The 25,196-nt window shown below is 42.0% G+C and overlaps 1 long non-coding RNA gene across 1 annotated transcript; it reads left to right on the top strand.

Moving 5' to 3' along the window:
* Nucleotides 1-663: 663 nt before the first annotated feature.
* LOC309674459 lies at nt 664-6,149 on the top strand. Its single transcript, XR_014269391.1, has 4 exons — nt 664-823; nt 1,164-1,269; nt 3,034-3,155; nt 6,012-6,149. It is a non-coding gene; the product is annotated as an uncharacterized lncRNA (long non-coding RNA).
* The last annotated feature ends 19,047 nt before the right edge of the window (nt 6,150-25,196 follow it).

Genomic DNA, 25,196 nt, shown 5'->3' on the forward strand with positions numbered 1-25,196 from the left:
TGCAGTGCTGGAGAAAATTATTCTCAATTATCAGAATAAGAGAGAACAGAATAATATGGAGTGGAATTGATTTTGAAACTACTTAAAGTCACAAGAGAGTTTCACATTAACTTTTTTTTTTTCCTTAGTATACTATAGTTCCTGGTGAGTTTGTCTAAAGGATCTTATTGACCTCATCTCTTGTTTAGAAGAGATTGCGATTCTGTAAACCTACTGTGCCCTGATAATTGATTAAAATGTGCTAGTTATAAGCACAAGTTAAGTCTGCTCAAATGTGAGGTTTACTCTAAATGAAGTGAGCTGCTTGATGTCACTGCATTGCTCAGTGGTAAAATCTCATTTCCTCTCTATTGCCTAAGGAAGCAAGTTACTTCCCAATTAAAAAAGACGTTTGGGGGTCAGGATCCAGGATTTTTCCGGCCCATGACCACAAACCCCAAATGCGGCAGTAGTGCCTTTGGAAGGGGTGGTTGTAAATGTTAAAATGCTTTCTCTGGGTAGGACAGCCCAGGGCTGGGGATTCATACGCCTCCAGAACTTCCCACATCTCTCTCTCCCTCTGGGTTTGGTTCCCCATTGTGTGCCCACAGTCTTTCCCACATTGTTGTTCTCCAGGTTTTGCTGAAACTCAGGATTTCTGTTGCGTCTTTGGGACTTTCACACGTTGCACAACACTCTTTCCCGGTCAGCAAATGGACGAAAAAGTTGCCGTTAACAAATGAGAACACATTTGTGGGATTAATCAGTACCTAAAAGCAAGAAGGGGGAAAACAGGACCAGCCGCCCCATTCAGAAACCAGAACATCCTTCATTTCCAGAATCTGTATGTGCATAACTACAACGTAACAATACAGAATAGCAGAAGTTTATAAATGATACTATCTCTATAAAACTGGCCTCCTGTACATGTTAATTCTGATTTCGCTTCTGACTTCTTTATGAATCTCTGTCAAGCCAGACTTGCTTTGGCAGCTTTGCATCACAGTTACCTCTTTTTTTAATTAAAAAACCACACATTTGTATTTTCAAAATTTCTTTACTTTCTCAATTATGTTGTGCACTTAATCTGCCGTTTCTGCTCTCCCCTTACGAACTACAGCTGTTTTCCACGACTTGAATATTTTCTGCCTGTGACATAGAGACTGCCTCTTTTATTCCTGCAGTTGTCCAACGACCTGGCCAGCCTGTGTAACTGAACGTACTCCTCACCCCCTTGGCCTGGGAAACCTGTGTTTCGTGCCTTCCTCCACAGCAGCCTGCTTCTCTCAGGTAACCCCTGCCCAAAACTCTCCTGAGCTTGTGCTTGAGGTGAACGGATGTGCTGGGGCAGATAACTGATTTCAGCAGAATGTCATCACTATTAGTGTCTGTTGGTTCTGTCTTCTTCAGTAACTGCTGCTTTACTTGAAGATCCTAAACTTTAAGTCTAATTCTTGCTGGCTTTCTGCTTCAGTCTTTTGAGTACTTTTTGCAGGTAGACCCTCATCCTTTCCTTTTTTCACTTAACCACATCCCTGATTCCAAACTGGTGTCCTTTAAATGTCTGTATGATTTGTCAGCTCTTTCTTTGGCCTTCACCTGGCATTATTTTCCCTTTTCAGCCACCACATTTTGTCCAGTAACTTCTTCATCTCAGAATCTTGTCCTGCTTCTGCCATTATTTGCGTAGAAAAGCCTACATACTTTATATGACAAAGCTGCTACGACAATGTACATTTTGTTAATTTATGTTACCACAGCAACTGAGTCATGCGAAAATGTAATGTTACATTGTTTGGTACTGTGCCTTGGTATTCTGATAAAAAGCTAGGGAAACATCATCTGTGTAGAGCTGCTGTGGAGCTGGGGCTTAACGAGGTAGATATCTGTGCCTACAGCGTAGGTATCAACGACCGGTGTCAGAATGGGTCTGCCAAGTAGGATCCTCTGGAATCTAAATGCAGTTCTCTTCAGTTTTGGGAGGAACCGCAGGCATGTTGGAGGAGGGGATTAGGATGTTGACAAATCCAAAACTGATCTAGAAAACATAAGGCACAGTGTGGTGGGGACAAAAGCAAGCTGCTAAACCTAGGCAGGTATAAAAAAATTGCACAAACTCAGGAAAAGGAACAACTGGTGAAAATGTAATCTTCCAGGAAAGAATCTGGAGTCTGCCATAAGTCACAAGCTGAATATGAGTCAGGAATGTGTTTTCATGGCAAACAGAGTAAATATCCCAGGAAGATGTATGTGTGGGAAGCAGTCTGTGGGCTCTATGCAGTATTGGTAGGACACCAGTGGAATCACAGAATCACAGAATTTTCAGAGTTGGAAGGGACCTCTAGAGATCATCTAGTCCAACTCCCCTGCTAAAGCAGGATTGCCCAGAGCACATTACTCAGGACTGCATCCAGGCAGGTCTTGAAAATCTCCAGGGAAGGGGACTCCACAACCTCCCTGGGCAGCCTGTGCCAGTGCTCTGTCACCCTCACCGTAAAGAAGTGTTTCCGTGTATTTGAACGGAACTTCCTGTGTTCTAAGGTCTAATTTTGTGCACCATAGCTCAAGAAGTATGTGAACCAGCAGGAGACAGGGCAGGTGGCAACAAGAATGGGCAGAAGACAGGAAGACTGAAGGAGCTGGAGTTGTTCAGGCTAAAGAAAAGGAGGCAGAAGAAAGACATGCTAAGAGTCTTTGTATACTTAAAGGCCGTTGCAAAGAGAAAGGGAATAATCTGTTCCTGGTAGGTAGGGTAAGATGTAATGGACTTAAATTGCATCAAAGAACAAAAGCTTTTTTAATGGTAACATTAGTGAGGCACAGCTTTGTATTACAGAGGGTGTAATAGTGTCTCCATTACGGGATGTCTTTAAGTATGTACTGGACAAATAGTAAGTACTATTGATCTGGCATTGGAATTGGAGGATGGACTAGGTGACTAATCAAGGTCCATTCCAGACCTATTTTCCTGTGATTACATATAATCTGAGGCTTCTCATTAATCATCATTCCTTTATCCAGTCCCATTGTACATTCTGTTTTCTTTTCAAGTAGGATCCTCTGTCATTCCTGTGTTCTTTGGAGGACAAAAAATATTTTGTCCCATTTTTCTCTGAGTGTAGTCGAAGGCCAAAGCCGTTCTCACTTTCCTGGCAACCCACAATGGACACAGACTGGTGAGTTGTACTACTGTGAGCTGCTGAGGTAACTGTGTTAATTTCATGTGAGTCAAACATGCAATAAAAATTATTTAGATGATTGTTGTTGGTCTGTTCAAACACATTCCACGTAAACCCTACATAATGTTAACATAAATCTGAGATTCTTTAGACATATAGTAGATAAAATTACGCAATTCATAAAATGTTACTGTATCCCAGACCTACCACATGCACACAATCCCACATTCTCCAATCATCTTCACTGTTAGGAACTCATAGAAGTTTTTAATGTGAACTGTACTATGCTACTTATTTTCTGGGCATGATTTGCTTTTGCAAAGTCTTGCATATTTTAAAAAAATGTAGTTTGACATTCACTTATCTATAAATAGCTTATACCAAGAACAACTGGCATTTGTTTACTTGGCAGATCTCATCAACAGACAGCATGCCTGATAGGTTTTCTATTTTTCTGACCATGTTATCTAGTCTAATTAGATGTTAGTTTTTTCAAAAACTCTTGCTGTTATAGCCATAAATCAGCATGTCTGTGAGAGTAGACCCATGCACACTTTGGGCACCCTAGAATAAAAAAAACTATTGTAATATTTGCCAATACTGACTATATTACTTGCAGTGCTTTCAAAGAAAATGTCCATCATGAGTTTAAACCTACCTTTTTTTTCCTTTAAGGACAACTTTGGCAAATTGCATAGTCATCCTTTCAGAGAATGAGAATTTTCTTCCTGTACTGATTTCTTGTTAGAGATTAATAGTGTTCTTTTCTACACAAAATATGTATTGTCCATGCTGACCAACATATTCATAGGTGATGTGGAAGAAGAGGTGGGGAATAAAGTGGCAATTTTTTGTGATAATATTTGGTTTGGTCATAAAAACTAAAATCCAACAATTAAGAACTATTGACCTCCTGTGAGGCAAAGGACATTGGAGTTGTAATGAAAATGTCAGTGTGGCTGAAAGAAATAGGTATTAAGGAACGAACAGAAAACAGAAAACATCGTTATGCCACTGTACGAGTTTATGATGTTCCAGTTTTTTGAGTGCTGCAAGCAGTTCTTGCCTTCATATCTCAAAAGAGATGCAGCAGAAGTAGAAAAGATTGATATGGATGACCAGGGGCATGGGACAGCTGCTCCGTAAGATGTGGCTGAATAGACAGATTCTTCAGCCTGAAAAGGACAAAGCCAAGTGAGGGTATGAGAGGGATCTGTAAACCATGGATGGCACAAACCCCATGAATAGACTGTCTCTCTTAATATAGGAGTTAGGGAGCATCAGATAAAATTGACAGGTGTCAGGTGTCAGAGAGACAAAAGGAGAAATTCCCTGAAACAACCAGTTTTCAGAAAGCAAGTGGATGTGTTCATGGAATAAAAATCCATCTAGAGCCATTAAAGCTAAGATGCAAAGATCTCTTTTTCAGCAAGTCCCTAAGACATCCCCAAGCCCCAAGTTCCATCCGTACTGGAGCCTTTATACTTTCGTTTAGTTCTTGTGTTTGGCAGAGGACGTCTTCAGCTGGCCACTGTCACAAAGAGGTCCTGGGCTGGACCAAGATGCGTGTCCCAGTGTGAGTTTTCGTCCTTTGTTGTTTAGTAGACTGCTTACTCAGAAAGCTCTGAAACCCGCTGATTTGTCCAGGGCTGTGCTTCTGCAACCTCGCAGCACTGCAGGAGACACGTAGCCTGGGAAGTGATCAAAAGAATAAGCAGGAGGCAGAAATCTGCCTTTGATAAGTCAGAGCTTTTTTTTTTTTTTTTTTTTAAGTAAAAAAAGATTGCCTCCTACATCCGTGGACACAGACAAGCATGGACGGATACCTGACTGTTATCACCTTCTCCTTCATCATGAAAAAGCCAAGCAAAATCCTAAGGCCACAAAATGGGTCAATAACGCTGGGGGTGGGGAAAGCAGTGAAAAAATCCCTGGCTGTGCTTGCCAGAGAGTGAATCAAGTGGATGTAAACCTACTTTCTGCAGCTGGGAGACCTCACTTGGAGGATCCCTGAAGTGGGTCGGGGCAGGGGTCATGCTCGCTCTTCTCAAAATTTCCAGAGCATCAGCAAGAAGCAGAATTATCCACTGTCAACACATTCAGAGCTATGATTGAAAACTAGCATGGGAATCTTCTTCCCAGCAGAGCACAGGAAGGCCAGAGTTTGATGTTTGAAAAAGTCTGACTGTCAGGAATGTTAAACAGGCTTTCACCGAGCAGGATACATACATGTTGGCTTCTGGAAACCAGGAAGGACAAAAGTCACCTCGAGCAGCCGCTTGAGCAACCGTGAGACAGTGTATAGCCAGAGGAAGATTAGTGCTGAAGGATTCTTCATACCTATGATCCCCTTTAGTCTGCAGAAAGCGCTGGGAGAAGGTGGAGAAACCCAATGTTGGCATAAGAAAAAGAATTTCTAGGAAGGTCTTTATTACCCCATGTATTCATCTATTGCTACTGTCATGCTGCTGTTTAATGAATAAGGGGGAGAAGGATATGGGAGTGTAAAATGCCTTCGTCCCATTTATTTTCTATCGGGTGTTTGTATTTTGAGGCAATGAAAATTCCAACAAAAGTAGTTGCTAAAACATTTCAGATTTTGAGTCAAAAATTTTAAAACATTGAGCCCTTTTGGATGCATAAATTTTACAGAATTTTCATTAAGTTAAATAATTTGTGTTTCCATCCTTAGTTGGGTTTTTTGCTTCCTTGTTAGGAAGAAGTTTTCACTCTGAAATTTCCTTTAGTTTATCTTAAAATATTTTAAATGCCAAAAATTAAAATGAAAGAGCACTTGGGTGATAATTTTCAGATAATCAAATGTTAACCTTAGATCTTTTATTTTCTTCACAGATGGCAAAAATTGGCAGAGCACTACAGAGGAACAAGCTCTTTTCTCTCCTTCTGCAGCCAATATGGCTCTTAGTCATATTCTACTGTTTGACCTGACAGTATTTTTTATTATAAGTTTCATAGCTGTGCTGTGGGTAGTTGGTGCTTTTCTACTATGAAGTGATACCATTTTGTTTCCTTCATTTTGGTAAAGTCTGATCTTACTGACGTAAAAAAAAAAAATTGATGCTTTTGCTTTCTTTCCTGGGGGGATGGTGGTGGTGTATTTCATATATAGCTCAGATCAACACAACAGTTACCACAAATGAAAAAAAAAAAGGCTTTTGGTTGCAGTGAGAATTCTTTTTTCAGGAACTGTGCAATTTGACCAAAAGCTGCTAACTACACACTACCATTTTCTTAGTGGTTTTGCATACCATTAAGGAGGTAGCAGTAATTTCTTCTCTCCTAATGGTTGCTGTTCTTTATACCTCATCTCCTGGGAAATGAGAATCTCTACTTTCTTTATTCCTTCCATTTATATAATTTTTCTGCCCTCTTTTTTTGAACAAAGCCCTGAAAGCAAACAAGCATTAAATCATCTCAGTATTTATTTATTCATTGTATTTGAATATACTATGATAGTTGGGACTGGGCATCCATGTTCTCAGATTTTGATTCCCTTTGATTTCTTTTCCAATTTTTGAACCAACAGAACAGTTTCCAGTGTATATATTTTAGTCGGGAGGAAATGATGGGTCTGTACTGTTTAAATAATTTCCCTGGGGAATGTCTTTCAAATAGTCATCATGGGATTAATTCTCTAAGTGTAGATGTCTACAGGTATATATCTACAAATACCGTAGGTTTCTGTGTTTCTGCTAGAAGTGGAGGTCTGGGTCTTGATTCAGTTGCCTACAGATAGGTGATGAAGCTGCCTGAGATGGAAAGAGCACCCCTGGTGTCTAACCTATCTTGAAAGCCATTTCTCTCTGTCTCATCCATGGGACAGGAATGGAGTTCAATTTATTCCTTTCCTCTTTGTTGTACCCTTTACCCCGATTTATCATATTGCCTCTCATCTTCTATAGGCTAAACAAGTCCACTGTTTCTTTAAACACTGTATATTCTCAAATCATCCTTTTTGTTCCTCTTTGGACTCCTTCCAGCTGGTTCACGTAGTTCTCGTAAGAAGGAACTCGAAACGAAACATGTGGTGGAAGAGAGACAGCATGGCATTAAATGTAGACTGCGTGAACCCCGTCTTATCTTGTAGGACAGTGGGTGGGGAATTTAATCAGAGGAAAAGCTCTCTTCCGTTACATCCCCACTGAAGCAAAAGCAGTACGTGCAGCTATGTAGTGCTCGCTCCAGGCTACACTTACTGTAAAGCTGAGCGCTGGATACCGGTGAGCCACAGGGCCTGGTAGCAGAGCATCAAAGTCCGCAAGCATCGTGTCAGCAAAAGCGTGCTGGCCGTGTCTTGATGATTTATGTCTACAGTGGTTTAAAAAAGATGCTCGCAAAAATAAGGTGCCAGAAGTGCTCTTAATAAACTTTATTCTCTATCGTTACTTTAAGAAGGTATTGGCTTCATTCTTGAACTCGTGGAGTAAATTTTCAAGTTCACATGTGGGGGAGGAATACTGAGAGGATTTTTTGCATATATCTAAAAATCAAGTTGATCTAAAAATATGCTCCATTGTAGCTCAGTGTTCAGAAATATTACTCTTTTCAGTTCTATTTTTATAAACAGTTTAAATGATTTATAATCGTTCCTTAAAAAATTCTTTATAACCGTAGTACATCTTATGATGGAGGATAATGGTTTCTGAATCTTCTAATTGTTCGTGTGTCAATCAATCTATAAGAAACTCAGAACGGTTTTGTGAGAAAAACGGAACAAACTTCAAGTGGAGAGAGGTCAAAGGTAACACAAAGAAAATGCAAATGGCCATACTGATATTAGGACCGTGGGAGAATGCACGAGTAGCTGCAAATAGTGTTTGTAGTAAATACATACCACTTTGATTGTACCTTGATTTCATTAGTGTTATGATACTAATAAGGACCATAGTGGACATGTAACCTGGGACTCTGGATTTCACATGAATATCATTGGTTTAGAAAAATCATCACATTTTGAAAGACAAAAAACAAGACAGAAGATAGAAAATTTACTCCGTACACCGTTGCCACTGTTTGTTCGTGTAGAAACATCGTATTTAGATCCTGCTGCTTTGATATTCTGGGTTCGGAATCATCTGAGAGGAAAGATAGGACATTCTGTTCTCTGTGGAGGCAGAACTGAATTAGATTTTCAAGTCTAAACTCTTCTTGCACCTCCAGATCCTCAGGGCAGGGCCCACTGGAGGCTTGGAGTGGGCTTTTTTGATCAGTTGTTTTGATGCCGAGCCAAGGTCCTGGGTGAGTCCCAGCTATGGCATGTGACCTGACACATGGACTGAAGGCTTTTATGTTAGAAACCTTGTGAGAATTAATTGGGTTTGTGATACTGAAATTGAAGACCCATCCACATCTTGATTGGGTATCCTCTGCTTGTTGGTATTGTCCAATAACACGTGAGATTTTCCACTCGCACCATATATTGCAAAGTGCTTTGAATTCGTATTATCGTTCATTAATAAATCTCTCCTGCTGTATTCTCTTACTATTATTACTGTTACCTGATAGAGTTTTAAAAATGAGTTATTGGCAAATCTGTATGAGTTTATTGTGTTGTACTGACTGCTTCTAAGTATCTCTGTGGCCTTTCAGGTGTGAGTTTTGTCTTTATAAAACTTTATGTTGTTCAGGACTTGCTGACATAAAGGACCACCCACTTCTTCTAGTTATTCAATTATTATTTATCGTTTGTATTATTATTACACCTAAAGGATTATTAGTAGTAGATTGAGGGCTTGTTCAAGGTGAAACAACACTGAATGAAGAGGATCTCTGACCCTTCCATAGCACCTAACTTAGAACAAGAGAAGATGGATGGATGCCACAGTCAGAGGCACGTGATCTGAACAACCATTCGTTTTCAAGGTAAGAAATGAGATATTTCAAGATTTATATGTAGACAATTCAGTTTTTTTCATTTGAAAGTGACTTTTCTACTGAAACTGTACGGGGAAAAAAAAATCATCAAAACTGACTTCAAATCTCTTTTTAAACCCAAATATTTTTTTTTTTCTAATTGACACGAACACTTCTTATTCTGATTTGGAGAGGAGAATTTTTTTCAGTTCTTGAAAATTTTCCCCAGGTGGGAAAAATATTTCCCACCTGCCTCTTCCCCAGAGGACAGGGAGGTGATGGAAGGCCCTTCGGTTCTCGTGGCACAGCCTGCACTGACACAAGAATGCGTACAGTAAACTGTACAGCTCGCTTTTCGTGAACATCGCACAATTTTATAGTCAATCATCTCCTTGATTTTCACTTCTTCCAGGTAATCTTAATAGCAACGATTATGCATGCCACTAGTGCTTTTCAAAATTTAGAGTTAACCATGTTGTAGGTGACCTGTGTTAAAGGACAGCTGCCCTGTAGAAGCACCGTGAGAAGCAATGTTATGAACAAACTGAAGCCATGGCTCACTGCGTAGCATTTGAGAGGTAGGATGTGGAAAAGGCCCTGACACTGGTTCTCTTTTTCCTTTGTCAAATGTCAGGTTAATTTTAGTTACACTATTGCTTTTACTTGGTGTGTGTTCTATCTGAAGTTGGTCTGAATTTGCTTAAGCACTGTAGTCTATTGAGCCTCAGGCAGAGCTGACACTAGGTAGGGTTGATTCTGTGTCAGCAGAAGATTTGTTATTGTTTAGACACACTGTTGTGGGGTGAAATCTCACCCTCTATTTAAAAGTGACAGTGCGAAAAGATTAGCACATTAAAGGGGCATAATGATTTGTGATTTGATGTTTTAATACGTCCTATTGCAAAATTTGCTGGCTTGATTGCTGTGTGTGCAATTTCCCAAAATTACTTATGCAAAGCACATTACGAAAGGGTGGCATCTTAGAGGCGAAAAGACAGCTCAGAAATGCTTTCCTAATGCAAATATGCTTGCCCCGTGCTAGACCTACCCTAAAAAGCGATGACTAAACTTTTAAATGTCTTGAAGTCCCCACAAGTATTGCCGCATTTCACTGTCTATACAACACAGTACCTACAGTATATCGTGATCTCCACCCTGGTTCGAATAAAAATAATACTGCAGTTTTTTATTACAATCCAAAATTAATTTAGTGCAGGTCTGGAGGACTGTACATAATGCCGGATGGAAAGCTGCTTCTCTGCTGGCAGCAGCATGTGGGTTTTCGGTAAACCAGGACATTTGGTGATGTTTCAGCTTTCACAGATGAAAGGTAAGAAAGATTTACATTTATACATAAACGTGCACAGCATGGGGGAGGCTCGTCTGCCTCACTGCTTGCGGCAACTGTTTGGGCGAAAATGAACGCTTGTTAGGAGTACTATTCTGGGAAGTGCTAAGAGTCCGTGCTGCTCACTGTGCCAACAGCCCCAGGAGCAATACACCTTAGATGTATGCCACAACACGGTCTGGCCAACAGCCATATCCTCAGCTTCAAAGGGTTATGGCGTTCAATGAATTGCTTATTGATCAAACACGGAAGAGCTCAGCAGCTAGTGGTGGAAATTCCACCGTATAACCAGAAACATCCGTACTGTGATTGAGGGAGAGACACAGGTTGATAACGAAACAACATTAATACAATTATTAACCCAGCAGGAGGTAGGGAGGTGGGAAGAGTCTGGGCCATGTACCTGCTTTGGTACCAGAGCGCTCGTGTTTCTGCTTTTAATGAAATCCCCTCCGATTTGGGACAGGCCTCTATTGCAAAATCCTCAATGGATTTGTCTTACGGTGTTTGCTGGGGGGATGAGTGCAGAACTGCTTTCTTCCTGGGATAGATAGGAGAAATAATGAGCTGCTCGTTGTCCCAGATCCACACGATGCTATAGGATCCTTCTTGTTGGGGATGGCAGGGATTGCTTGGTGGCAATGTGAAACGGCTTTGATTTTAGCTCGTGTCCATTTGTGGCTTTTGCCCCTGCTAACAGTCCTGTGTAGTGGGTCTGTTGGGGGTTCTGCTGTCCAGGGGTTCTGCATGAGGTTCATGGTTGCTTTGTATCCTTGGGTAGTTTCTCTCCACTGGGTTTTTGGTTGGCAAAGAACCAAACTGTGCCAGTTTGGTGAACAAAGGGATGGTTCCCTACCATGGGCAAACACAAGTACCCAGGCTGCTGCTTAGAACTACAGCCCGTTAGAGACAGAGCTGGGTGTTCCTGGGACAATCTAACGTCGTGCTAGAGGGACCCAAGAGAGTACTGAAAAGAAATCACGAGGCTGCAGTCTTTGCCTTCTCTAGATCTTACGCAAAAGAGAATCACTTGTTCTCATGTTTGCTGCTTTTCAGTACCTAGCAGTGAGGCTTTAACATAAAAGGCCGTTGCCTGACATGAGTCAGGCCATTAATTTAGCCTTACCTCTTTCTGCACGAGGCATTGCTAACCAAAGATTAGAACTGTGCAGCTTGGGCTTGGCCTAGCCGTCTTGATAACAGTTTATAAGCATCTTGCCAAAACACTAGCATAATACGTACCGGGACTGGCTTGAGGCATATTGCTGCATGGACCAAGCCTTTTGGTACGCTTCTCCAAATGTGTTGCTGAAGGAGGACGATACTCCAGCAATGGCTTGCATAAGGTTAAATTTGTATCCTGTTATCTGAACAGAGCTTGCAGCAAGCCTGAATGAAACTTGCTGTTCTTGCCTCATTTTCTGTTAATACATTTTCAGGATCGTCTGCTAGTATTACTGCATGTGTATTTGCATCACACTTAATCAGTATGATTAATCTGCTATTTTTACACAGGCGACAATCTTCTATATTAGGAAAATGCCAGGTCCTTGCCTTAGATGTCACAACAACTCTCCCCACATCAGTCCTTATTTTGAGGATTAATTAAATTTGATTGAAATGATGTAATACCCCAGGGTTAACCCTCTTTTTATTTGAGAGTAGAGGAATGTTTCCTTCTTTAATGTGATTTATTGCTTGGCTGGGTGAGAGTTATGTGTCCAGAAGAAGACAAAAGTTTAAAACAACAAGTAAAAATGCAGCCTTCAGGTCAATTGCTTCTCATCCACATAGGGCAGAAATTTGAAAGATACCCAGTTTAGCTCTCTCTAACTGGATTAAGACCATGACTTCATTCTAGCTAACAGTGGTCTATCTGAGCCAGTTTAAAACTAGATTGCCTAAGGACCACTGGCAGCTTGAACGTGCCAGCATGCTGCTCCACGTGAGCTGTGAAACCTGACGGCACGGCTTCGTGATTCAGAGAGTTTCCCCGCTGCTCTGTTGCACGCCACCGACACTTGGCGTCAGTCCGACTGCTCACGCGTGTTTCTCAGCCCACTCCCGGGTACCTCAACTATCTACCGGGGCTATGAAGAGTCTGAGAGGGAATCGGTCCTCTTCAGAATCACCGCTAATTCTGGTGTATTTTTGTCTCTACTTTTCCAGCTACCCTAAAATCACTTGCAGCACTATGAGTATTAGTACTATGAGAGATGTATTTTTAAAAATAAAGATTAAAAAAAACTGTATTACACTTAAGCAGAAGATGTGAGAAAGCCATTGCTTTGTTTAAGGTCAAATACACAGAAATGTGTGAGGTTCGTTCTTTTTCGTTCTGCTACAAAGCTCTCAGGTTACTCACTGAATCCAGTTCTTCAACGACTCTCACCCTCAAATTTGGTTATCTTGAAATGGATTTTGATTTGGGTTCAAACTTATGTCACCATTTTTCTCCAGAAGCCTTCAAGGAAGATTTCAAGGATGCCCACAAGTGAACCTCTGTAAAGCTTTCTGTGATCTTTTGGAGTACAGTTTATAACTGTAAAAAGTAGCCACTGAAAATGGAATTTTATGTGAACATATTATTTGAGTATCCCTTCTGAGACACAATGTTTATATTTATAAAAGGGTGAAAAATATAAGTGATTACTGGTGCTTTTTAGATAATAGTTATGAAGATACCAAAATGAATCTGGGAGCAATAGCGTATTGGTGGTAAATGACTCCTCTCCTTCCCTGTGGTCCCCCGGGTCTGGCTTTCTGACACTGGGATACCACGACATGTGCTAGAAAGCTGATAGAACCTCAAACAATTAGTTCTGTGCTGTTGGCAACTCCACTGATCATTGCATGTGAAATAGCGTTATACACCGTGCAGAGGCAGTCGCAAAATCTTTACTTTGGAGGTCCCTGGTTTGGCTGAGAAAACGGCTTCATGGTGCAGCTTCTCACTGTTCATTCCTGGCCTGATGGCACTTGTACTGCGCTGCTCTGTTGTGGGGGATGCGTAGGAAACTGAGCCTTTGGGGAGTTTTTTTTTTTTAATTCTGTTATTGTAAACTATAATAACTCCAGCTGGTACTGGAGTAAAGATATCTTACGTGTGCTCATGTGTTTTTAAGAGCTCCAGCTAATGCTTGGGGGAGGATTTATATATATATTTTTATATATATAAAAATATAAAATTAAATACTTTCTGCATATTCGTCTGTGAACTTGTTTTATTCAGTGAGTAACAATCAAAGGAGGTATGTTTTAAATGTCATTTTTTTTTTTCACTGGACCCTGACATCCACGTAGTACCAAGGAGGGTGGCATTAATTACCCATACCATGTGATGTTCTGCACCTGTTGCTTGTGCTATTTATTGCTTTTGATTCTCAGGAAGTGTAGTATTTAACAGATATGTTGAAAAATTGTTTCATCTTGCCAGATTTTCCCTTCTATTTGACGAATGTGGTTTCACCAGGAAAGATTTTGACAGAGGGTTATTTTTCCCCTCTGCTCGGTGATTTTGTGCAAGGCCTTATGAAATGCTGATCTGTTTTTCTGTCCAGAGAAAAGATTCAAGGATGCTATCAACATTTAAGGGAAAAATGACTGATCGCAGAGGTTATGCACTAGTGGTTATGGGAAAAGCCCTGTTCCCTTCAAATGCAGCTGCTAATGGGTTTTGCATTAAACTAAACCAAAGTTATCGCAGGCTTATTCCCGTAGCTTTCAAACCAGCCGAGGTCATGTTTCTGTTAATTCTGCACCTGCACTCATTGTGGTAGACCGTGGCTATAACCTGTCAGATGGTGTTGATCACAGGAGCTCCGATGTATGTGGCTTTTGGATAAAGTGTCCTCAACTGCTGTCAGTTTTGGTGGCATCCCTGTCTGTGGACCACCGCTCCGAGCAGCCGTGGTTGCAGAGCTGCGGGCACCCAGCTGCGTGCGCAGCCCTGGCCGGGGAACGGGTGCTCCCAACCGGCAGCTCAGGGTGCTCAGAGTGACTGTCCCACCATCACCTCTGTTTGGGCTGAGTTCGTAGCACGTTTCTCACGTGGTTTTGGCCTGGGCCAGCTGATGCTCTGTTGGCAATGCCTGGTTTAGCCCAGGCCTGGGACTATTCCCTGCAGGCAGTTCGGATGAGGCCACTCTGTTTTAGCGGACGGAGGGTATCTACACGCATGCGAGCCATATTGTGCCGGTTGGTCAGATAAGAGTCCCTGGCATGTTCCATTTACTTGTGCAGATGTGGTATAATGGGTAGTCTAATGGGCCTCACTGTATTTTAATTATTCCTCTGTCATATGGTATGGAAGTATTACAGAAGTGCTATGAGAATAAATACATTGAGAAAAGGCTGTGTGATGCTCAGAAAATGTGGCTACCAGGACTACTTAAGCACTATTGATCAAACTGGAGCACTGTATTTAATGAATCTCTGCCATTTCTTTTCCTACTTTAATGTTCTTGCATGCTCAGCATAGATGACACTCAAAAAGCATAAAGAAGTAAATGCATATAAGCCAGCTTCCCAAAAATAAATGACAGGAGAAGAATAACGGTGCCATCAAGGCCATGTATTACTATATGGCAAAGCATGTGAATGTTTTAATTGCTGTTGGGTGTGTGAGCCTCTTATTGGTCCTACCAGTTGTTCCTCTTTTTTTCCCTTTTTGACATAAGGAAAAGCATTTATAAGGCCCTCTTAAAAAAAACAAAACAAAACCAAAAAACAAATAATAAAACCCAGTCAGTGTGTTACCATCCAAAAAGCAGCTCTTTGTGCACCTGAGGAGTCATTTCTGTGTCTCCTGCGGTACTTTTAACACGTAGCCCGACTGGAAGAATACAACACGCTGCTCCATCCCCGCTGGCCAGAATGCTGCCCCGGTCGTGTCGACACAGACTGAACTGTGATGAGCCATATGCCAGAGCTCTTACAGCTTCATTATTATAACTCATTAGGTCTTAATCAGCTTAAAACCAACAACACTTGATTGTGCCAAGTGACAATGTGTTTGCTTCATGACTGTGCTCTGCTCTGTATTGTCTCTCTTCCCAGTACAGTGCCTGGTTCACGGACAATGTCCCCTCAAAGCCCTTTGTGACCCTGGCATGAGCTTCCTGGGGTGGTGTGCAATGGAAGATGTCCTCTGCCTGAGGACGTTCTGGACTCACACTGTAGGCAGGCATACTTCAGCTCCCCCAAGGTCAAAGGCAGTACTGTGGTCTGAGGGAGGAATATTAAAGCCCTGGATGTGGTGGAGCTTCGGTAGTGTCAGAGCAGCTCTCACACACTGGCAGCTAAATAAATACCAAACTAACTGCAGACTCACAAACATGGAAAGCCCTCCCAAGCTGAGCTTTTAGTTAAGAATCACCGTTCTCAAAATATCCATCTAGCTTGTCCCATGGGTCACCCGAGCTATCTACTGTATTAGAGAGACCAGGAATTACTTTCTCTTCCAAGTGAAATATGTGGCAGGTGTCAGCATCCTTTCCAAGGTAGAAGGCCAAGCTGAATGTTTCCTTTCCAAATTAAAGGTCAAATGTGCCAGCAGAGAATTGCGGGAGCCAGAGCAAGATTCCGCTAATCAGATATCTGAAGCATCTTGGCTCAGGGTGAAGTGCGGGCCAGAGGAACAGGGATCTGAAGCCCTTCTATGTCCTGTCCGCCAAGATGTCACGGCCCTGAGCTCCAGCTCTCTGTGTGCCACGTGGGCTCTGCCCCTTGGCTTCCTCAGTCTCTGTGCAGCAGATTGCCCATCCCTCGTACTCGGCAGGGACTCGCTGCTTGTAGCCCTTTTAAAGCAATTACTTTGAAGGGCAGCAGCCTGAGGGAGGTGGGGTGGGGAGGAGGACGGGAAAGATGCTCACAAAATTACTAGATTCAGTGGCTGAAAAGTTGCGACTCTGAGTTACACACCACCATTCCCCCCTTCCCCAAATCAGTGCAGTTTTCTTTAAAACACTGATTTATTTTCTTTTCTGGCCCTCCCTCCCCTCTCCCTAGTCACATCTCTCTGCTTTCTTCCACCATGGCAAGATTTAGAAATGGGATTAATTTGCACTAAAGGCCCAGTTCCTTGCCTGACCCGCTGGCCCTGGGCTTTGAGCTGGGAATGGGCAGGAGTTGGGATAACAGGGTGGCAGCCAGCACCGGGGGAGTTCAGCCTCAAGTGAGGGTGGAGACCCCACTCCAAGACCTTTAGGCGAGTTCAGAGGGCAGAGGGAAAAGACAAAAATAGGCAGCAAAGTCTATTTTAGCAGTCGCAGAGGAGCAGGGCTGAGGATGAGGGACTTGGCGAGCAGTTTTGTAGCTTTGTGCAAATGTGTGGAGGCATTAAGGAGCGTCAAGGTATTTGTGATATCTCCTCCTTCCTGACTCACTAGCGGGATTGCCTGTGGCAAGTACTTGTCTTACTTTTAAAATTGGTCCAGGCATGGGATTCTTTTTTCCTGAGAGTAATTAAGATGCACAGGAAAAGTATGATTTCTCTTATGTCTTTGCTGATGACTGCTGCCAGCCTGTTGCAGACACTTTGGCTTGTCTATGTCAAGATTCAACCTGCTGTTAGTTGGTGTCCTGCATGGGCTCGCTCCGAGTCCACCAGCATCTCTTAGCTAGACCTGAAAGACCATTCAGATAAACTCCAAATAAGTTTAGGAGAGTACAATGCCCTAAAGGAGAGACTGGTGACTGGGGCCAATCTGTCAAGACATTTCTTTTCCACTAACTCTGTTAATGAATAAAACCAGTGCTCAGCACTCATCTGCAAAACATCCCCCTTAAAGATGTTGATAACTGGTACACAAAATTAAATTTTTGAAATTTGGACTATTATGTTTTTAGGTTTTTTGGCGATGAGGATTGTGAAAAAGAAATGGAAAGTTGGAGAGCCCTAAAAACTGAATAATAATCTTCTTTTCACCATTACGAAGTGTAGCTTTTCCATTAGCTGAACTCTCTTGGTGGGTCAGCTCCAGCAGTGAGGCTGAACCCTACTCGCATTTAACACCTCTGAATGCTCTTGTGGTCGTTACTTGTGGTGATACCCAGACCTAATTTGTAGAAACAGTAGGCAAGAGAGGGGAAATTCAGTCTGAACATTTTGTCCGTGAAATTATGGGCACAAAGTTAATAACATAGCTAAAACCTTAATTAATGTTATTTTCAGTCCCCTTCCTGAACCAGAACTATTGACGTCTGGTGTAATCTTCTGAATGCGACCCCACAAAAGCCTTCGCCCACATATCCCCTTGTAGGAACCAGAGCACCTGAACACATCCTTGTTTGTTGTCCTGTTCAATCAACCTTAAATACCAGTAGCTTTGCCTCAGCAGCAATGCCTTGGGCACGATTTGTCACGCTCTCTGCACTGACTCAGTACCCTGCACTTCTCGGTGAATCTAACCTTCCCTTTTCTTTCTTCAGAGCCCTCCAGGGCAAAAACCAATTTGCTGGTAGTAGTTCTGCTTTTTTATGGATGGAGAAAGTATTCTATTTATTTCTAGAGACGTACATTTAACTTTCATGTCCTTTTCCTTTTCTTGTTAGAGCTAAGAAGCTATTGCAAGAGTTTCTTTTTCCCTCAGTGGGTTTTCCGCATAATTAGTGAGAAATGGCAATTGCAGTGTTCACCGTGTACTTGTGCTGTGGACAAATCGCATTCAAGCACTGTGAAAAATGTAGTGTCATTTCCCACCAAATGTAATGAGCAATATTGTATCACCTACTGAGTGGCAATCTGTAAAGCACTGGCTGCTCAGGAGTTGATGCAGAATGACAATTTAGTGGTTGATGTTCTCTGTTTACTCACAAAATCAGGTAATATAAATATGTAATCCACAGGATGATGCATATTTCTTAATTTTTATTTACAGGGTCTAGCCGTGGTGCTTGCCTTGAGCCCTTCGTCCCAGCCTGCCGATTAAAGCTGGCAGCTTTTGGGATGCAGATACGTTCCCATTAATAGTGGAACTGGGATCAGAAACCTAGTCATTTCTAAAATTACTGCATCTTGAGAGGACTGAGATAAATGGGCGTCTTGGAGGATAAAATGTCCTCAACCCCTTCAGTTAAGCCTTCCAGTGAACCCACTTATGTTTTTGTTGAGATAAAGCAGAGGAACACTCACTGCCCTGTGTACTGGCTCCCCAAGCCAATCAGGTAAAGTTGAGGACTCAAAGGAAGGTCATTAATAACTGTACAAAATTCTGGTCCCCCCACCCAGCAGCGTCCCTTAAACAAAGCAACGATTCTTTGCTGCTACGCCGTGCAACTTTTCCTCACTCTGTTGGTATGCAAGGGCACGTGTCGCACTGCAGCAATGAAATAGGATGCAAAAGTAAAAAAAAAAAAAACCAACTCAGTCATTTACTGTCTGACAGCCCTAATAACAGTAATTTAATAAATGATTCAATATTTTTTACAGGAGGCAGTAAAAGGTCAGTTCTTCACCGTTAAGAGAACGAGACTTGTATCCCAGATGTCCAGCGTGCAGTACATGTACTATGTGCAACATCCTGAGTATAAAATCTGAGTTTAACTCTCCTGGCCAGATTCTGACTCAGGAAGAGCAGGAAGGCCTGATCCCATGTCCTTCAAAAACAAGGAAACTATTCCAGTGGACTGCTTTATAGTACAAGTGAGGCTCTAACATTGATTGCTTAGGTTAACTTCAACTTCTGTTGAAGTCAGTGAAATTGCTGAATTTTTACCTGGATGTAGCAGAATGGGAAATCTAGCAGGTTATTTCTGCAGCGTATCTTCGTTCTCAAGTCTGCAAACTCTCATCCTGGTCATAAGAGATACTCCTTGCTAGGGACTTAGAAATCAGTGCAACAGAGCTTGCTTTCTACTCATGGCTTTCATTGTAAATTGACTGTAATATTTAACAGCTTTCAGCCAAAGAAAACTTTCATGCCTTTATTGAAGAAGCCACTTAAACAATTACCTGTTCACAGAAGAGCATAGGAAACCAACTGCTGTTTGTTTTAAATGGAAACAGAATCGGTACCCTTTTAAACAGATATTTTTCTTAGTAGTATCAAAGCTGTGGATGTCACGGGACATGCCATACTCCTGATTCCTAGATGGGAACCCAGGGGTGATATTGGACACACCGGCCCCTTTTCTTGTGCCAGTTTCCTACAGAGCTGAGAATTATAGGTGGAAAAACCAGGGCTGGGTGGCTCCTTACAGGTCACCTACAGTTGTCCTTTTACCCAGGGGAAAAAGAACTGTAACTATGCCATCCCTGAGCCATGTTTCTGCAATATATTCTTAAGGATGATGAGGATGGGCAGGGGTCAGCTGAGGCCTCACGTGCTCTGAGCAGGTTGTTCATCCTGTGCTTCTCTCTTAACAGTACTCTTTCCTGAGCAGCGCTTCATCTTTCTTTTTGTACATGTGTGTCTGTTAATGGGAATTACGGAAGCATGGAAGTAGATCCATTATGCTAAAGAAAAACAGAAATGTTTTTTTCTGATTTTGTTGGTTTTTTTTTTTTTTTTTTGCTGTTTCTCTTTTTGTTGTGTTTGTTGAAATGTATTTCAACACAGGGGTTTGGGAAAGAAGCGTAGCACTTTTCATCTTGGTTTGGCTAATTCATAGCAAAGTCCCCAGCTGTACTAACTCAAAGCTGTTATCACGCCGCTTGGTTGCCTGGATAATACAAATTAGCTGGATGCATTGTGGCTGGATGCATCACTGGCATGTCCCCCGTGGTAGGAGGTACATGGGAAGTGACGTTGCCTTTTACTCTGGTATAAGCCTGGTCCAGCCACCCTGAGACTGAAATCAGAAGAGAAAATGGCACGTGGGGCTGGTTCAATAGATGAGTAAAGAATTTTAGCGTTTGTAGCTAAAATTTGACACTGTCCACTTGCAGTAGGTTTATGAAGACATGCGAACCCAGGGAAAATGGTATTATTTATAGCAGAGTGTCACGGGTGGAACAGATTAACTGAGATGATGGTCACATCTTTTTAAAATTCAGTAGCAGTTTTACATTTCAAATGGTAGTTTCTTTCTGTTTTCTCTCAGCTTAATTTCAGCAGGGCTAAATTCCTGTTTTCAGGCTGATTTGCACAGATGGATTATCTGGCAGAACATAATACAGACGCCTGAAAGAATCAGATTTCTGTAGCTGTTTGCCATAATTCACAGCATATTTAAGGCAATAAAAAAATTGCAGCGGAGGGAAAACGGAGAAGAAAAGACAGGAAGCAGAAGAAATTATGCCAAGGTCACATCAAGATCATTGAAGTCCAGGGAAGGAGAAGCATTGATTTCCATAGGCTGTGGGTTGTGCCCATAGGGGACAATTACTAGAGCCCCTGGGCATTGGGGTGAGTTTGTCTCTGCAGTTGATTACTTGTAGCAGGATCACAGTAAGAATGAATTTAGCAGAGCCATCAACCTCTCACACAACTGCTTTCATTTATATTTCATTTGCATGCTGCCTTTTCCCATATTTCGCTGTTCCTCCTCTGCGCCCTGATTTCGCAGCACATGGAGTAAGAGGCAGGTGCCTTTCAGGTGAGACTGGGACGGGGTAGTGAAGGCTGATCTGATTAATGAGCTGTGGGAAAGGAGGGCAGGTCAGGGGAGGAGAGGTGACACCAGGGAAAGTTTACCTCAGCGTGAGAGCTGCAGGCACTGTCAACTTCTCCCGGTGTTCCCTGCACATGTGAAAAGAGTGGGAAGGAGAATTTCTCCAGGCCTTTTGGACCCGGGAGTATTGCTAAGCCCTTGCAAAACTGTCCTCACTATTTTCTCTTCTTCTTCTGTGACCCTGGAAAATGGGCTATTTTTTTTTTTTTTTTTTTAACAGTGAAATGAGATGATTGAAACAGCCCTTGCTATTTTGTGTACTAATACAGCAGAGCAGGGAAGGGCATACTGAAGCCCCTTTCAAAGCAGTGAGATTTAAATAAATGTTTAACATATAAGTACATGCTTAACTGTGACCCAAATAAACATTCTTTTCTGAACTGGGGCATTAGTTACCAAAGCAAAGGCACAAAGGAGAAATGAAACCCTTCAGATGCCCCTCCAGCTTCTTCAGCTGATGAAGTCCAGAAAGACTTTACAAGAGTCCAGCATTCAGGGAAGGAGTCAGATTGCGAAACCTAAATGTAGGGGACTGAGAGCTATCGTGCAGAGGGTAATCATGGGTAATGACACCCCAGCTGAGGCATCTCAAGGGATGAGGCTGGAGGGACCTGCTCAGTGTCCAGGCACTAGAGACCTACATGCCTGGTTGGGTACCTGCACATAGTGTTGTTTAAGCTGCTTGGCCTCCAGCAGGCCATGGTCCCTTGTAGGTCATGAGGCTGTCTGCCAGCCCTGTGTGGAAGTCTTGGGTGTCCCATAGCATCCCGAAGAGCATGAAATCCTCATGTATGGAAAACTGAATCAAATGGTAGGTAAATACATCAGGGTGAACTGAATTATTCCCTGGGTTCTGCTGGCTGTGCTTCCTCAGGGTTCAATCCAGTTGTCAGCGCATAGGTGCCTAGTGCCAGTCAAGATGTCCTTGAGTACCCAAGACATCCATGTGAGCCGGTGCATGTGGCACAGGACCTATAGGAGACTAATGCCCTCTGTAGCAGCAGCTGGGGACCAGACATATCAGATGGGACTCAACACTCACCTGAACCGAGTCCTGTATCTCCAGTGACCACAGTTGGCCCTGGGTGCCTAACTTGCGTGTAGACATCTCTAAGTACACACCTAAATGCACGTGTTTACTCTGCAACTGCTTCTGCTTGCTACCTGGGGTTAACTACCCTTTTCTCCTTAGATAACCATATGTTGAGACAGGGGCATCAGCTGGTAACTGCAAAAGGCACTTTCACTAAACGAACCCTGTCATGACTGCAGAGTACATCCTTACACTTGAACAAAGGAGGGAAAAATAATAGCATTATGGACCAGAACTTTTAGTCTTTACTTAGGCAAAGCAGCTTCAGGGTTATTGGCAGCGCTGATGAAGAGCATTACTTCATATTGAATAATTATTTAATACTGTGTAATCATGCTAAGATATTGCAGTCATTTCCCAGGAACTAATCTGTAACCACGGAGAATGATAAATTGAGTGACATCCATTGATTTGTTTGTGACAGTGTTTAGAAAGTAGAAGTTATTAAAGCACTGTTTTGATCAACACAACTTCACTGATTATATATCTCATCTACCTCACTAGGTTGATTTTCCTCTGTGTTATTAACTCTGAAACTTGCTTTCTTCTAACAAAGAGTTATTTCTAAATCCAGTATTTCCATTACGCAGTTAATTCCATCTGTTATTTGCACATGTGCTGGTTACAGCTGAAAAGTCAGTGCTGGCAACGTGGTATTATGTGAAGTGCTGAATATAGAAGATGAGGTACCCCAAACTGCTGACTGATTAGTGGCAGACTCCCCTCATATACTGCAAAGGTGCTGGAGAAATCAAGGTCACCAGGGCGCAACGTCACCTGAGACATTTTCTCCACACCTCCGAGACCCCCTCTGTGGGGTCTGTACCTGTGGAGCATTGAAGTCATGGCAGACAGACTTCGCTTCAGTCATCTAGAAGTAAGGTCCATGCAAAGCTTATGAAATAGCCTCCATCAACGTTCAGAGAGGCAGAGAAAGGCATTTCAAAGGGTGATTCACTTCCCCTATTGACTAGAGAGGGAATTTAATCATTAACTGAAGCTGGATCCCTAACTGTTATACAGCTGAAGTTATGTGACATGAATACCTCCAAAGTCCTAAATCTGTAGGAACATTTGCAACAGCTCTGGAGCCTTTTGCTCTGTACTTAGAAAATTGCTGCATTCGCTGTAATTTTAAGTAAAGGTCTATTGTCTGTAAAATTGAGACTTCAGTAATAAGCCTGACATTTAAAATTGTGTTAATGAATTGAAAGACCTGGAGAGACCATTTAAAATTACGTGCCTTTCTATCTGTGCACTGAATAGCTAATGCTGGTCTGGTTACTAATTTCTGCGTCGTTTAGCCGGGTACTCAGCCCATTATCTTACTCATTTCATCTGGAGCAGAGCTCAAGGCTGACAAGTACCACTGTGCATATCATTGCCACCCCTTCTGCAGTTGCCTTAATTGTACTTCATTACTTGTATCTGATATCTTGTACTCCAGGACCTTAAATGAAATGATCTTAGTTTTAAAGGTGCCACTGGAGAGGCTACTTTGGACTTCGGCATCTTTGGAGACGGTTTAATAGTGAAAACAGATTGCCAAATGCAGAAAGTTTACAGTTTTTCCTTCTATTTGGTATTAACTTTTCTCTACGTGTGATTTTAACATTTATTTTCCAGTTCAATGAATCTTATGTAATGGATTGTATTTGATCCTTACCTCTGATTTTAGAGATTTTAGAGTGAGGTTTGAGTCTCCTAAATGGACCTTGTTTTTCACTCGTGTGAGCCTATGGCTTCTTTTCGATGGCACAAAGAACCTTAATTTTCCACTTTGGGTTCCCTTTACAAAGCCAGGGTCGTTAGTTTAAATAAGAAAACATAACAGAAGCGCTAAGAAATGGGCAATTGTTACCAACTGTGCCCTACATTTCCTTATGGTTACAAAGCATTTTAGGAGTCTTTGGAAAGATCAAACACTAAAATGCAAATCTTGGCCAGTAGCTTTCAAAGCCGACAAATCATTTGGGACATCTTATTTCTTAAGTATGCACCTTGACACCTTGACTAAAATTGCTGGATTTGACAAATGGGCCAAGTCCCAACCTCTAAAAGTCAATTCCTTTTGTCCAGTTGAATTAATACTCCAGAAACATTGACCGCTAAATGTACTGATCTTACGTTTAGGAGGAAAAAGGCACACTTCTTCCTTCCCATGCTATTTTTTCTATCAATCAGGTTAATGAGCAATCTTTGCTTAGATAGAGATTTTCTGTACAAGTTTTCTTTTGACCTTGAATATTAAATTTGGCTCTGGCAAGCAACACCAGTATTTAAATAAACATACTTGGGATTTCAAGGTTTGGTTTTATATTTGTCCCTTTTATCTGGTGCCAAGAAGTCTTTTATTGCAGAATAATTTCTCAACTCCTTTCCAATGAATATGTAAAATTCTACTTATGTCAGGGAACGATATCCCTTTTGATAGGGATGTTTGCAATATCTTCTGCCCATTTCCCCCTCACCTTCCAATTTTAGTGACATAATTTTGCACTTACGATCAACAACGAAAGTAATTCCAGTTTTCCAAATGCCATGTTAAGAAGTCTGATTATCTCAAAACAGAAGCAACGGAGAGCTTGTCTTCACAAACTATGCCTTATCAAGTTCAGAGAATAGAGTTGTGATATTAAGTTGATTAAGGCTACTTATGATATAATCTCATATCCAGGGCTTAAGATTTTCTTCAATGAGATGAGGAAGAAACCCACCACCTTAGACTCCAAAAAGTATCTCTTAAACAGAAGTACCTGTATTTGGAAAGACATAAAGCCTGTTACTTAGTTTTCTTATTTTGATGTGTAAGTCTGAGAGCTCCATCAGACACCACTTCTTTTCAACACATCTTTTTCTTTCCCTGTTGCTGCCGGTAGCTCATGGGAACTTCACCTTCCGATGTCAGACTCAGTTTTTGGCGGGAGTGCTTTTTTCTCCTTTGATTATAGATCAGCCTCAGACAGCTCAGGACTTGGCCAGCTTGCTGCCTGCCTCAAAGCCTGTAGATAGCCACTACTCCTATAACGCTGAAAGCTGCAGCATTCCCATTATATGCCATTCCCTTGCATACCTGAGGTGATGGCTGGTGGGCCTCTTTGGTGCAGAA

This window comes from Vanellus vanellus (genome assembly GCF_965231255.1).
Source record: "Vanellus vanellus genome assembly, chromosome: 1".
NCBI classification, from domain to species: domain Eukaryota; kingdom Metazoa; phylum Chordata; class Aves; order Charadriiformes; family Charadriidae; genus Vanellus; species Vanellus vanellus.